Genomic DNA, 13,650 nt, shown 5'->3' with positions numbered 1-13,650 from the left:
GCTCGAGGTGGATATGAATATTTCATCTCTTTCATAGATGATAATTCAAGGTATGGGTGTCTCTACCTAATGCAACGTAAGTTTGAAGTCCTTGACAAGTTCAAGGAGTATAAGGCTGAAGTTAAAAACTTGTTAGGTAAAAAGGTTAAAACACTACAATTTGATCATGGTGGAGAGTATATGAACCTCCAATTCCAAAACTATATGATAGAACATGGGATTATGTCCCAACTCTCGGCGCCAAGTACACCTCAGTAGAATGGTGTATCAGAAAGGAGAAACACAACCTTGTTGGACATGGTTCGGTCTATGATGAGTTATGCTCATCTTCTAGACTCGTTTTGGGGTTTTACAGTGGAGACTGCATGTTATATCCTGATTAACGTTCCCTCAAAAAGTGTTTCTTAAACACCTTTTGAGGTATGGAGAGGCCGTAAAGGTAGTTTATGCCATTTCAGGATTTGGGGCTGTCCGACACATGTGCTTGTGACTAACCCAAAGAAGTTGGAACCGCGTACGAATGTTTGCCTCTTTGTAGGCTTCCCCAAGGAAATGAAAGGTGGATACTTCTATGATCTGAGTGAGAACAAAGTGTTTGCTTCTAAAAATGCTATCTTCTTGAAAGAAGACCACATGAGGGATCATAAGCCCTGAAGTAAGCTCGTTTTGTATGAGATTTCTAGTGAGACTGAGACTACTGAGGGTTCAACAAGAGTTGTTGAATAGACTGATAGATCAACAAGTGTTGTTGAGGTCAGTACATCTAATCAACCAACTCAAGAATTAAGACTGCTTCAACGTAGTAGAAGGGTTATGAACCCACTAGATCGCTACATGGGTTTAACTAAAGCCCAAAACATCATTTCTGATGATGGGGTCGAGGATCCGTTGTCTTTTAAGAAAGCAATGGAGGATGTTGACAAGGATGAATGGGTTAAGGTCATGAACCAGGAAATGGAGTCTATATACTTCAATAACGTCTAGGAGCTTGTTGATCCGCCTAATGAGGTAAGACCTATTGGATGTAAGTGGCTCTATAAGCAAAAGAGAGGTGTAGATGGAATGGTGAAAACCTTTAAGGCTCGACTCATGACGAAGGGTTATACCCAGGTCGAAGGAGTTGACTATGAGGAAACTTTCTCACCTGTTGTCATGCTCAAGTCTATCGGGATACTCCCATCCATAGCCACATTTTATGATTTCTTCATCGTAATCTTGAGGAGACCATCTATGTGACTCAACCAGAGGGGTTCTTCGTTTCATATCAAGAGCAAAAAGTATGCAAGCTTAATAGGTCCATTTATGGGCTGAAACAAGCATCTAGATCATGGGACATTAGATTTGAAATTGTGGTCAAGTCATTTGGCTTTGATCAAACCGTTGATGAGCCTTGTGTCTACAAGAAGATCATCAACAACTCAATAGCTTTCCTGGTACTGTATGTGGATGATATCCTACTCATTGGGAATGATGTAGGGTATCTAACTGACATTAAGAAATGGCTAGCTACCCAATTCCAAATGAAAGATTTGGGTGAGGCACAATACGTTCTAAGGATCCAGATCATTCAGGATCATAAGAACAAAAGGTTAGCCTTATCTCAGGCATCGTACATCGATCAAATGTTTATCAGGTGCAGGATGCAGGATTCCAAGAGGGGTTTGTTACCCTTCAGGCATGGAATTGTTTTGTCTAAAGATCAATGTCCTAAGACAACTCAAGAAGTTGAGGAGATGAGACGGATTCCCTATGCTTTGGCTGTAGGAAGCTTAATGTATGCTATGTTGTGTACCAGACCCGACATTTACTATGCAGTTGAGATTGTCAGTCGGTATCAGTCCAATCTAGGATTTGATCACTGGACGATAGTCAAGACGATCCTTAAGTATCTTCGGAGAACGAGGGACTACATGCTCATGTATGGTGATAAGGATCTGATTCTTACAGAATACACAGACTCTAAATTTCAGACTGATAGAGATTCTCACAAATTGACATCATGGTCAGTGTTCACTCTGAATGAAGGGGTTAAAGTGTGATGAAGCATCAAGCAAGGATGCATTGCAGACTCCACTATGTAATCTAAATAAGTAGCAGCTTGTGAAGCAGCTAAAGATGCTGTTTGGCTGAGGAAATTTCTTTCAGATTTAGAAGTTATTCCAAATATGGATTTGCCTATCACTCTATATTATGATAACAGCGGGGCTATGGAAAATTCGAAGGAGCCTCGAAGTCATCCTCGGGGCAAGCATATAGAGTAGAAATACCACTTGATTAGGGAGATTGTGCATCACGGTGATGTGATAGTCACGAATATCGCGTCGTAGCACAACGTTGTTGATCCCTTTACAAAAGCTCTCACGACTAAAGTGTTCGAGGGTCACCTGGAGAGTCTGGGCCTGCGAGACATGCGACATCTTGTCTAGGGCAAGTGGGAGATGATACTAGGGTATGGCCTAGTTTATTGTATATTGTACATGTTTTTTCTTGTATTGTACATTAGTCTCCTAAGGCATTAGGAAAAGTGGGAGATTGTTGGGATTGGTGTCCTAATTCTCCCAGAGTCTCGTTGTTTGTAATTATACACATTGTTTATGAATAAAATAATTATTATTTCATTATGGTGTTTACTCATATCTAATAAACAAAGCTTTATGGTTATCTTATGTAAACTTAAGCATGTATATGAGATATACAAGTGGATCATGCATTAAGTGATAACTTAAATAGGTCTGTAGTATAAGGCATAAGGTGGTACCTGATCCTGGTGACACTACGGATATGATCCATTTTGTAGAGGTTTGCAAGTGTTGTAAACTACTACAGATGGTAGATCCCGACTATTCATGTGGAGACATGCAAGCGAGGGTATCCTATATAAAAATCTTGTATAAAACCCAACCACAAGATGACTAGACTCTATATATAACGTCGTTGATATTGGAGACTTACATCTCAACTAAACGACCATAGGTGACACGACCTCAAACCTGAGTGTTTTGGGAACTTCTGCCTTTAAGGGCGGTTCTTTGATTGGCATGGGTGAAAGTGGCAAGATTCCCAACTTAACATGCCTACCTTTTTGGGGACTTGTCTAATTTAGGAGCTGGGAACTCAATTACACAAGATGAAATTCACTTCTTCCTTGAAGCAGGAATAAGTAGATAGATTGCTCCCTTAAAGCCTGATTCTAGGGCTTGAACATAGTGGCCACAACTTCTCTTTGGAAGAGAGGACTCGGTCATAGTAGGACTATGACTTATGTACTTAAAAAGTTAGATGTAACTACAAGGGCATAACAGTTATTGGCTGAGCTGTACCTACGAGCGATCTGTGAAGGGTTGTCGCACTGTTGACTGGCTAAGATGAACACATAATATATTTGTAGTAAGAAGAGTTCAACTGCGGTCTTTAGTGGAGTGCTGGTAGTTAACGGATGGTGGATCCCATGACTAAAGAGTTTAGTTAGTTATTCACGTACCGTTGGAGCTTCGTGCTATAAGTCCATAAGGCCCCCTTGGTAGCTCAATGGATTCAAGCTGAGGATCAGTTCTTCATGTTGGTTTGAATTGTTCAAATTAGCAAGAGGTATTTCAATTATATATGATATGATCGGTATGATGTATGAGATACATCTAGTGGAGGGTTAATGTAAATGAGATTTACATTAAGTGCCATGGAATAGAAAAAGAGCAATGGTTTATATGTTTCATGAGATGAAATATTAAAACTATAGGTTATAAATATATTATGGTAAATTAATTATCATTTATATTTATAATATATTAATTATTGGATAATAATCTCTTTTTCTCTAATAACCAATTGAGTGGGAGGTTATTGATGGTATCATGGTAACCATGAGCTAAAAGGAAAAATGTTTTCTTAATTTTAGTAAGATTTGCTAAGTTGTTGATTTGAGATTTCCAATCTCGGAAATTACTCACTATATAGTTGTCAAGTAAATCAGATTTACTAGATGTTAGCTTGGAGTTAGCTAAACGATCGTGGAATGTTATTACACAATAGACACTCAGCTAGACGATGAGTTAAATGATCGCATAGCTTTTACTAAACGGATGGGCATCAACCTATACGATAGGTTGTTTCATCTCCCACTTGCTCAATCATTTACACGATTGTTCTTCCTTCGGTTTTCTGCCTCTAACCAAGTCCACACAGAGCCCACCCTTTGAAGTCTCACATCCAGAATATCAAGGTATCCTTCTTGGTGGTGTCATACTCAACTCGACATAGTCGAGGTTCTGTGGAGGCTGTTTGCGTTGTTCGGGGTGTTCGTGACCTTGGCGATCACTTTGTTCGTGTTCACTTTGATCGTGCAATGTACCAATCGTGTTGGACGAATGTTCGTGTGTCGCTGTATTGCTGTGATCGAGCATTCGTGATCAAGGAACTTGAAGATGAGTCTTCAAAGTTTTGTTAATTCCTTCCCTTGATCATGTAGTAAAGCATGTTGTAATTTCTATTTTATGCATAACCATTTGTTTCCGTTTGCGATTGTTTTCTAATGTTCATATACGATTGAAATTTGGAAAGATCCTTCCACTGCTCATAGAAATCCTCGTGTCTGATTTCCTTCAGGTATTACTTGAAACCCTCTTATTATTGTATGATCATGTTTTATTTACAACTAAAATTAATGATTAGAATATTTATTGATCCTTATTGCTTTTGCTGCATGTTGATATACTCCTTCATTGATATGTAGAGAAATTTCACCCTCCATTGAAATCGTGATTCCTCCTTGCAAAAATGAAAGAAAAACTATATATACTACCAAGGTAGCATCGCGACGCTAAGGCTAGTGTTGTAATGCTAAATTGTAAGAAAGCCAAGAAGCGTTGCACTTGAGACGTGATGCTGGCCTTAACGCAACGTTGCGCGAGGTAGGCGCACAGGAAGAATCGCGTCAAAATCCAAAGGGTTGCAACGCTAGCCTATTTTGCAGCAAAAGTGAGCCTTCTGTCTTCAAGCATTACTCAACACTTCTCTTACGGTCGTGATGTTGGAGCTCGATGGAATTTTGGTAAATTATCTTATTCTCTTCATCTTTGTTGACTTTCTTGGTCATTTTTTATCCTTTTGGCCCAATTTTCTCATAATGACTCCTAATCACCCTCGGGATCGTTTTATCTACAAAATTACCATTAAAAACAAATAATCAACACGATTTTTGGGGAATTAACATAGAAAATATACGTCTTTTAAAGACCTAACAGTGGCTCATTTGACTTCACTTACTCAAAATTGGAGGCCTCAGAAATGCATCTTCAAAATCAAGTGTGAAAGGTTTGCCGATACTTATTCAAATTCTAGTGTGGAAGATTCGCTGATGCTTCTTCAAGCTTAAGTTTGGAGGATTCATCAATGTTTAGAGGCTTTGCATTGCCATCTTCATGCTTAAGTCGCAAAGTCAAGCTTAATGCAGAAGACGAAAAGTCAAGTCTGATGTGGAGGGTGAAAGATCAAGTACGGTCCTCCTGGCTCTATCTTATATGCCAGATTATGTCTGATCTTCCTGGCTCCACCTTATATCTGAGATCAAGTCTGATCTTCTTGACTCCACCTCATATGCGAAAGCAAGTCTGATTCTCATGGCTCCACTTCATATGAGAGATCAAGTTCGGGCTTTCTAGCTTCGCTTCATATGCAAGGTCAATTTTGGTGCTCCTGGCTTCGCCTTATATGTGAGATCAAGTCCGATCCTCCTAGCTCCACCTCATTTTTGAGATCAAGTTTTGTTTTTTTTGGCTTTGGATCATCTACGAGATCGAGTTTGGTATGTCTGGCTCCGCCTCATATGTGAGGTTAAGTGCAATCTGCAAGATGGTGTCACATCCATGAGATCAAGACTTTTCTGCCTGACTCTGCCTCAACTATACAATAAAGTTTTGTCTAACTTGCTTCAATTCATCTGCACAGTTGATAACGGGCAGAAATACACATTATCATAGTGCTAAGTTCTTAAACAATGTTGGATTGCGTTGATGAAATATGTTAACTTGCATCCATTAAGCATCGTTTTCATGATATTACAGATGCATGTGTTCAGTGCATTAGAACAATTGATTTTTGTATTTTTGTGCAGAATATGCATTAAAGCAATGCAAACATTGCGATCATAGTAATTCATTGGTTGAGCGCAACTTCACCGCAAGGCTTTGCGTTTATCATGCTCGTAAACATTCCCCCAAGAAGGATCGCCACAACTTGGTCAGTGCAACATGGTGGGCGCATCTGGGTGAAAGGACAATTAAGAGCGATGGGACAGAAAGTTGATGACAGTCAATCCAAATTAAGTTGACAACCGATAACGGTCATAAAATACATTAAGCTTTATCTGTGATAATTATTCGGTGCATCAGTCAGGAATTAAAGTTGTCCCATCTATACAACCAGGAGAGAGAAGCCGTCTTTCACCATGGATGCTCTATAAATACCAAGGGCATTCTTAAGAGAAGGGTTAAAAACCACTTGATTAGTTCACCGTTTAGTTCACGCTTCTGTTCATAGTTTCCTTTCCATTTTAAGGCAGAGCAAGAGAATAGTGGTGGTGCCAAAGATCGCTCAGGGCAACTCGAGAGAGAACCTTAGGGCATAAGAGTAGAAAGCGGGCTGACTTTCGCGGGAGCGAGATTATAGTTTGAGCACGAGTAGAAACAGTGTAAACACCTGGCAGCAAGAGATTGCTACCAGGCTCTTTATTCTATACTTGCATTGTTATTCTGTACTTCATCTTCATACTTATACAATGGAAGTTCTATTTCTACATCTGTTCACTCTCTTAATATGCATGAGTAGCTAAACTAGTCGAATGGGTTGAGAAGAACTAAGCTAACATGAACTAGGAAGTTCTATGCTTGCAATTTTCTTGTTTTATGTTGTGCAAAATACCCTTTAGAGTTACTCGAGAGATAGTCTAAAGAAAGAACCTAATGTCTCGAGAGAGCTAGGTTAGAATCTGGACTCAAAAGAGCAAGATTAAAACTGCATAAATAAGAGATAGGGACTTAGAGATAAGCTCTGTTTTGTCAACCTGCATTGCATGCATCCTAGAGATGGGAATGATATTATGTGGTGACATATTTGTGTGGATGTCAGGTTGTCATCGCATAAATAGAAATAGAGGTTTATGTGTAGACCCTGTAGACTTGTCGCATATATCGCATGCGTTCTAGCCTTAGAAGCCGTGGTATTTGCACCGAGAGGTGGTTTACTATTGTATGCATATTGCATGATCGCATAGCATGAACGCATTCTAGGGAGTATTAGCTGAAACCCTTCACAACCCATTCACCGCATATTCATCACATCTCTCGTTTTCCAACTCTTTTCAAACTCTGCCACATTTGTTATTTATTTCTCATCAATGCAAACAACAACCTAACACTTTATTTATTTAATCGGCTACTGCAAAGTCTTCATAAAAATAACCAACGCAATCTATTTTCATAAGTCCCTATGTTTGACCCTGGACTTACCAGGAAACTCAGAGGAATTTACACTTGGATTCCACTAGGAAAACTTGAGTGCACAATGCAATTCCATCAATGCATATCATCCATATTTCCACTTCATAAATAAAAGCATCAAGTTTTTGGTGCCGTTGCCGGGGACTTCAGCAAAATAGAATGCTAACGATAATTTTTTTATTTCTTTGCAGACTCTCATTCTCTGGCGAATTATGACCCGGAGATTGAAAGGACATTTAAAAGAAGATTAAGAGACCACCAATAGTAACAAGAAAGAACACCAAGAATGGCATAGCAACCGGACGCAAAGGCCGCTAACACGAATAATATAATGGCCAACCCTATCCTTCTGGCGATGACCGCAATAGACCCATTCGGGACAATGCATCACCAAACCTCTACGATTTCTCTCCAAGAATCATGAGGTCGACGTTATATGGATCGAGGTTTGGAATGAAGCCGGTAATGTTGCAGATGATCCAGGCTACTGGGCAATTTGGAGGAAGGCCTGGTGAAGACCCACACGCCCACCTCCGGAGCTTCATAGAAATCTACAACACTTTTGTGTTCCCAAATATCTCAACCGAGAAAGTTTGACTAACTCTGTTTCCCTTTTCTTTCTGTGATCAAGTGAGGAAATGGGCATATTCTTTCGAACCGGGAGAGATAACTTCGTGGGAACATGTGGTGGAAAAATTTATGAAGAAGTATTTCCCACCAACTGAGAACGCTAGAAGAAGGAAATTAATAACAAATTTTGAACAAGAAGATGACGAATCGCTCAGCGATGCTTGGGCGAGGTTTAAGCGGTTGGTAAGAGACTGTCCACACAATGGCTTACCAGATTGCCTGCAAATGGAGATTTTTTACCAAGGATTGAACCCCTCTTCGTAGACCGCTGCCAATGCGATAGCCGCTAGTAGTCTTCTCGACAAAACATATGAGGAGGCAAAGAGTATACTTGATCACATTTCCAAAAATCACGAGGATTATAAGGAAAGCGATCAGAGATTAAGAATCAAAGAAAATGATGCAAACAATGGGGTCATCACATCCCTGCAAAATCAAATGACTGCAATAATGAGTCTGATACAAGGCATCGCAATTAATAATAAGGGAGCAAAGAAAGGGCAGGTCAGCTCAATCATTCAAATGACCGCAAGTTGTGTCATTTGCGGTGATGCTCACCCAATGGAGGAATGCCCAACAAGCCTGCAGTCGGTATGTTTCATGAGAGATAATCCCTATTCCAATACATATAATCCTGGGTGGCGAAACCACCCAAATTCTGCGTGGAAAAATCAACAGCAAAGTTTTCAACCTGTGGCACAAAAAGAAGGGCCACCCGGAGTTTTCCCACAAAACAACGGTCCAGCGCAAAGCCAAGCTAGTAGTTCACAACCACCGCAATCTTCGTCCTTAGAGAGCTTGCTGAAGAAATATATTGAGAAAAACGAATCTGTCCTTCAGAATTAAGCCACATCCATTAGAAATTTCGAAATTCAAATGGGACAAATTGCGGGCAAGCTGAAAAATAGACCACAAGAAGTGTTGTCGAGCTCAACTGAGCTCCCTCGTAATGCTGGGGGTAACGGGAAGGAACAATGCTTAGCAGTCTCCTTGCTAAGTGACAACATGACTCTGGAAGTAGGGGAGAAGTGCATTGTGACCAACTTGAATGCGATGATAACCGAAGGCCCGTTGACCTATAGTTTGGATAAGCCCAGGAAAATAGACCCTGAAGTTATGTCCACCCTTAAGCCTCTAGATCTTGAGACAGAAAAAGTTCAACCACCAGTGACTCTGCAAAGATTGAAAGAGGAACAAAATGAGAAAGAAAATATCGTAATAGTGGCTGTAGCGCAAAATGCTATGATCCCACCCAAAATGGGCAACCTAGGAATCTTCACGATCCAAAGCTCTATCGGAGGGACCTTCGGTGGCCAAGCACTATGCGATCTTGGGGCAAGTATAAACATAATGCTGCTATCAATCTTCATTGAATGCCGGCACACTTACGCCCACAAAGGAAACTCTCCTGCTCACGAACGATCTCGAATACAACCTGAAGGGGAGTTGAAAATTCCGCAATTTCAATCGATAAATTCATCCTGCTAGTAGACTTCCTCATTTTGGATTATAAAGTAGACGAAAATGCACCCATAATATTGGGATGACCATTCCTTTCAACCGGTCGTGCTCAATTGATGTACGCAAGGGGAAAATTGTAATGAGCATTTATGGGGAAAAACTCCGGATTAAGGGAGTAAAGATTCCAAAGGACAAAGAAAAGAAAGAAAAGTCACCATGGACATGAACAAACCAGTCGAAAATAAGTGGTCCCTGAGTATTATATGATCGCAATCTATCAGGGACACAAGTTTTGGGAATCATCAATTCTTCAACTCTTTTCCACTATTCGAAATTTTCACTTTATCCTTTCAATCTTTACTTATCCTTATTTTACTATTTCTAAAAAAATGTGATAACGAGTTTTATTTTGTTTAAAATAATTTGACCCTCTCTTTTTTTTTCTTACAACAACCGAGGCACCGAATTGGGGGGATGTTACGCGACAAAGTACTTATCCTACTCTATCACTGCAACCCAAAGAAGAGAGATCGCCGCAAAGATGGATGCTTCAATACAATGCGGGCGACAGCGCAAAAATTTGGGGGTGTATTCTTCCTTATTCTTATTTCAAATTTTGCACTATCACATTGCATTTTAATTTTCGAAGTTTTATCACTGCATCCTCTTTGGTCACCGCAATCAGTTGACATAGATAAATTTAGTAGTATTCCGCATTCTGTTCTTTGCCAAGTATGATTTCAATGATGACAAATATGCTTCTATTTCCTTCGTATATACTAGAATCAACTTAGTCTTAATATAGTCACCTCATAAAATATTTCTAGAAGTTAGGGGTTCGCTAGCTTTCATTCAAACTCTCTTTACAACGCATTCTAGAACATCGCATGACTTATTTTAATCTTTTGGCAATGAGGACATTGCCACATTTTAAATTTGGGGGTGAGGTATTTATTTTTGACCTTGCTATTTTCAAAAAAAAAAATATTGAGAATAACAACTTCACTATCAACGCAATGGAAAACCCATGTTGATAAGAGTTAAGTTGTGAAGGCACTTACCCATAGTTGGATGTCCACATGACACACGTGGGAGCAAGCCAAAACGAAATTAAGTCACTAGGATCAACGCATAAACAAATGACCGCAACTCCACTGCCAAATTGGTATGAGTTTAGTCTGAGAAAGAGTGCATTGCTCGTAGTTGGATGTCCATATGACACCCGTGGAGGCAAGCCAAAATGAAGGCAAGGTACTCGGATCAGCATAAGGTCAAAAAAAAATAGCAATGAAGAAAATTTTTATGCAAGGATAAAATCATTTAACACCCTGGTAGAAAATTTTCTTTTTAAAATAAATCATGCGATGTTCTAGAATTTAGTAAATTCCTTTTGAAAGTTAAGCTTGCAGTTCCTAGGTCTTAGAAATATTTTAAGAAGAGACTTGAATAAGACTTAAGGAAATTCAGGTATATAGGATTTGAATGAAGTATCCTTGAGAAGTCTAGGAAGAGAATTTTGTGGTTGACTTACTAAAGGAATCTTTAGCTTATTCTTGAGGACAAGCATTATTTAAATTTGGGGGTATGATAATGGGTAGAAATGCACGTTATCATAATGCTAAGTTCTTAAACAATGTTAGATTGCGTTGATGAAATATGTTAACTTGCGTCCATTAAGCATCGTTTTCATGATATTGTGATCGCATGCGTTCAACACATTAGAACAATTGATTTTTGGTGCAGAATATGCATTAATGTAATGCAAAGATTGCGATCATAGGAATTCATTGGTCGAGCGCAACTTCACCTCAAGACTTTGTGTTGATCGTGCTCACAAACATTCGCACAAGAAGGATCGCCGCAACTTGGTCAGGGCAACATAGTGGGCGCATCTGGGTGAAAGGCCAATTAAGAGTGATGGGACAGAAAGCTGATGACAGTCAAATCCAAATTAAGTTGACAGCCGATAACGGTCACAAAGTACATTAAGCTTTATCACTGATAATTATTCGGCGCATCAGTTAGGAATTAAAGTTGTCCCATCTGTACAACCAGGAGTGAGAAGCCAACTTTCACCATGGATGCTCTATAAATACCAAGGGCATTCTTCAGAGAATGGTTAAAAACCAGTTGATTAGTTCACTGTTTAGTTCACGCTTCTGTTCATAGTTTCCTTTCCATTTTAAGGTGAAGCAAGAAAAGAGTGGTGGCGCCGGAGATCGCTCAGGGCAACTCGAGAAAGAACCTTGGGGCATAAGAGCAGAGAGCGGGCCGACTCTCGCGAGAGTGAGATTATATTTTGAGCATGAGTAGAAACAGTGTAAATGCCTGGCAGCAAGAGATTACTACCATGCTCTTTATTCTATACTTGCATTGTTATTCTGTACTTCATCTTCATACTTATACAATGGAAGTTCTATTTCTACATCTATTCACTCTCTTAATATGCATGAGTAGCTAAACTAGTCGAATGGGTTGAGAAGAACTAAGCTAATATGACCTAGGATGTTCTTCGCTTGCAATTGTCTTAATTTATGTTGTGCAAAATACCCTTTGGAGTTACTCAAGAGAGGGTCTAGAAAAAGAACCTAATGTCTCGAGGGAGTTAGGTTAGAATCTGGACTCGAGAGAGCAAGATTAGAACTGCATAAACAAGAGATAGGGACTTAGAGATAAGCTCTGTTTGTCAACCTGCATCGCATGCATCTTAGAGATGGGAATGATATTATGTGGTCGCATATTTGTGTGGATGCCATGTCGTCATCGCATAAATAGAAATAAAGGATTATGTGTAGACCCTGTAGACTTGTCGCATATATCGCATGTGTTCTAGCCTTAGAAGCCGTGGTATTCGCACCGAGAGGTGGTTTACTGTTGTATACATGTTGCATGATCGCATAGCATGAACGAATTCTAGGGAGTGTTAGTCGAAACCCTTCTCAACCCGTTCACCGCATATTCTTCGCATCTCCCATTTACCAACTCTTTTCAAACTCCGCCGCATTTGTTATTTATTTCTCATCAACGCAAACAACAACCCAACACTTTATTTATTTAACCTATTACCACAAAGTCTTCATAAAAATCACTAACGCAATCTATTTTCAAAAGTCCTTGTGTTCGACCCTAGACTTACTAGGAAACTCAGAGGAATTTACACTTGGATTCCGCTGGAAAAACTTGAGTGCACAACGCAATTCCATCAATGCATATCATCCATATTTCCACTTCATAAATACAAGCATCAATAGTCAAGTTGAAAATTCGAAAGAATCCTTAGGTCGTGCACTAAAAAGCCAATGGAACATTGAGATCATAGTTGGTAGAGCACTGAGTTTGAAACTAGTGGAATGCTCAAGTCAAGGACTTAAGCCAAATCCCATGGAATTTTCAAGTCGCGCACTAAGACGAAGCCAACGAACGTTGAGATCAAAGTCAGTAGAGCACTAAGCTTGAAACAAACGGAACACTCAAGTCAAGGACTCAAGCAAAAATCTGACAGAATCCTCAAGTTACGTACTAAGATAGAAGCTAATGGAATCCTGAGATCATAACTAGAGATGTCCACAAGGTTGGGTGGGGATGGGGAAGCCTTTCATTTCCTATCCTCACGAAATTCCCTATGGGGATCGGGGCAGAGATTCCCCGTGGAGAATTTGTGGGGATTGGGTTCCCTAGAGGAAGAAACCCTCATTTTTTTCTTTTTCAATCTATTCGTTTTTAAAAATTTTGATTTTATTCTCAACCTTTGTAAAATTTTATATATTAAATGGATCATTTCTGAAACATTTTTTTTTTTATAAAAAACACTATGAACTTTCATAATAAAAACAATAATTTTTTATGTGCAAAGATATAATTTAAATATTTAATCTCATAATTTCTACAAATTAAAATTTAAATATTACAAGTCTAACCCTTCAACTTAAATATTATAACACTTATGATCTTAAAAGTAAAAAAGTCTTAAATACTAAAAAAAAAAAAATGTCTTGAAATATAAAAACATTGATATGAAAATTAGAAAAATAAAATTTCTGAAACTCCTAAAATATTATAAATAAAT

The 13,650-nt window shown here is 39.1% G+C and overlaps 1 non-coding gene across 1 annotated transcript; it reads right to left on the bottom strand.

The window, feature by feature from the left end:
- Positions 1 to 8,225: 8,225 nt before the first annotated feature.
- LOC120068654 (small nucleolar RNA R71) lies at positions 8,226 to 8,332 on the bottom strand. The gene has a single exon (XR_005479290.1). It is a non-coding gene; the product is annotated as a small nucleolar RNA R71 (small nucleolar RNA).
- Between the last annotated feature and the right edge of the window lie 5,318 nt (positions 8,333 to 13,650).

The sequence above is a fragment of the Benincasa hispida genome, chromosome 12 (assembly GCF_027475165.1).
Source record: "Benincasa hispida cultivar pf3 chromosome 12, pf3_genome.v1.1, whole genome shotgun sequence".
In the NCBI taxonomy this organism is placed as follows: domain Eukaryota; kingdom Viridiplantae; phylum Streptophyta; class Magnoliopsida; order Cucurbitales; family Cucurbitaceae; genus Benincasa; species Benincasa hispida.
This window is presented reverse-complemented; position numbering and strand designations above follow the sequence as displayed.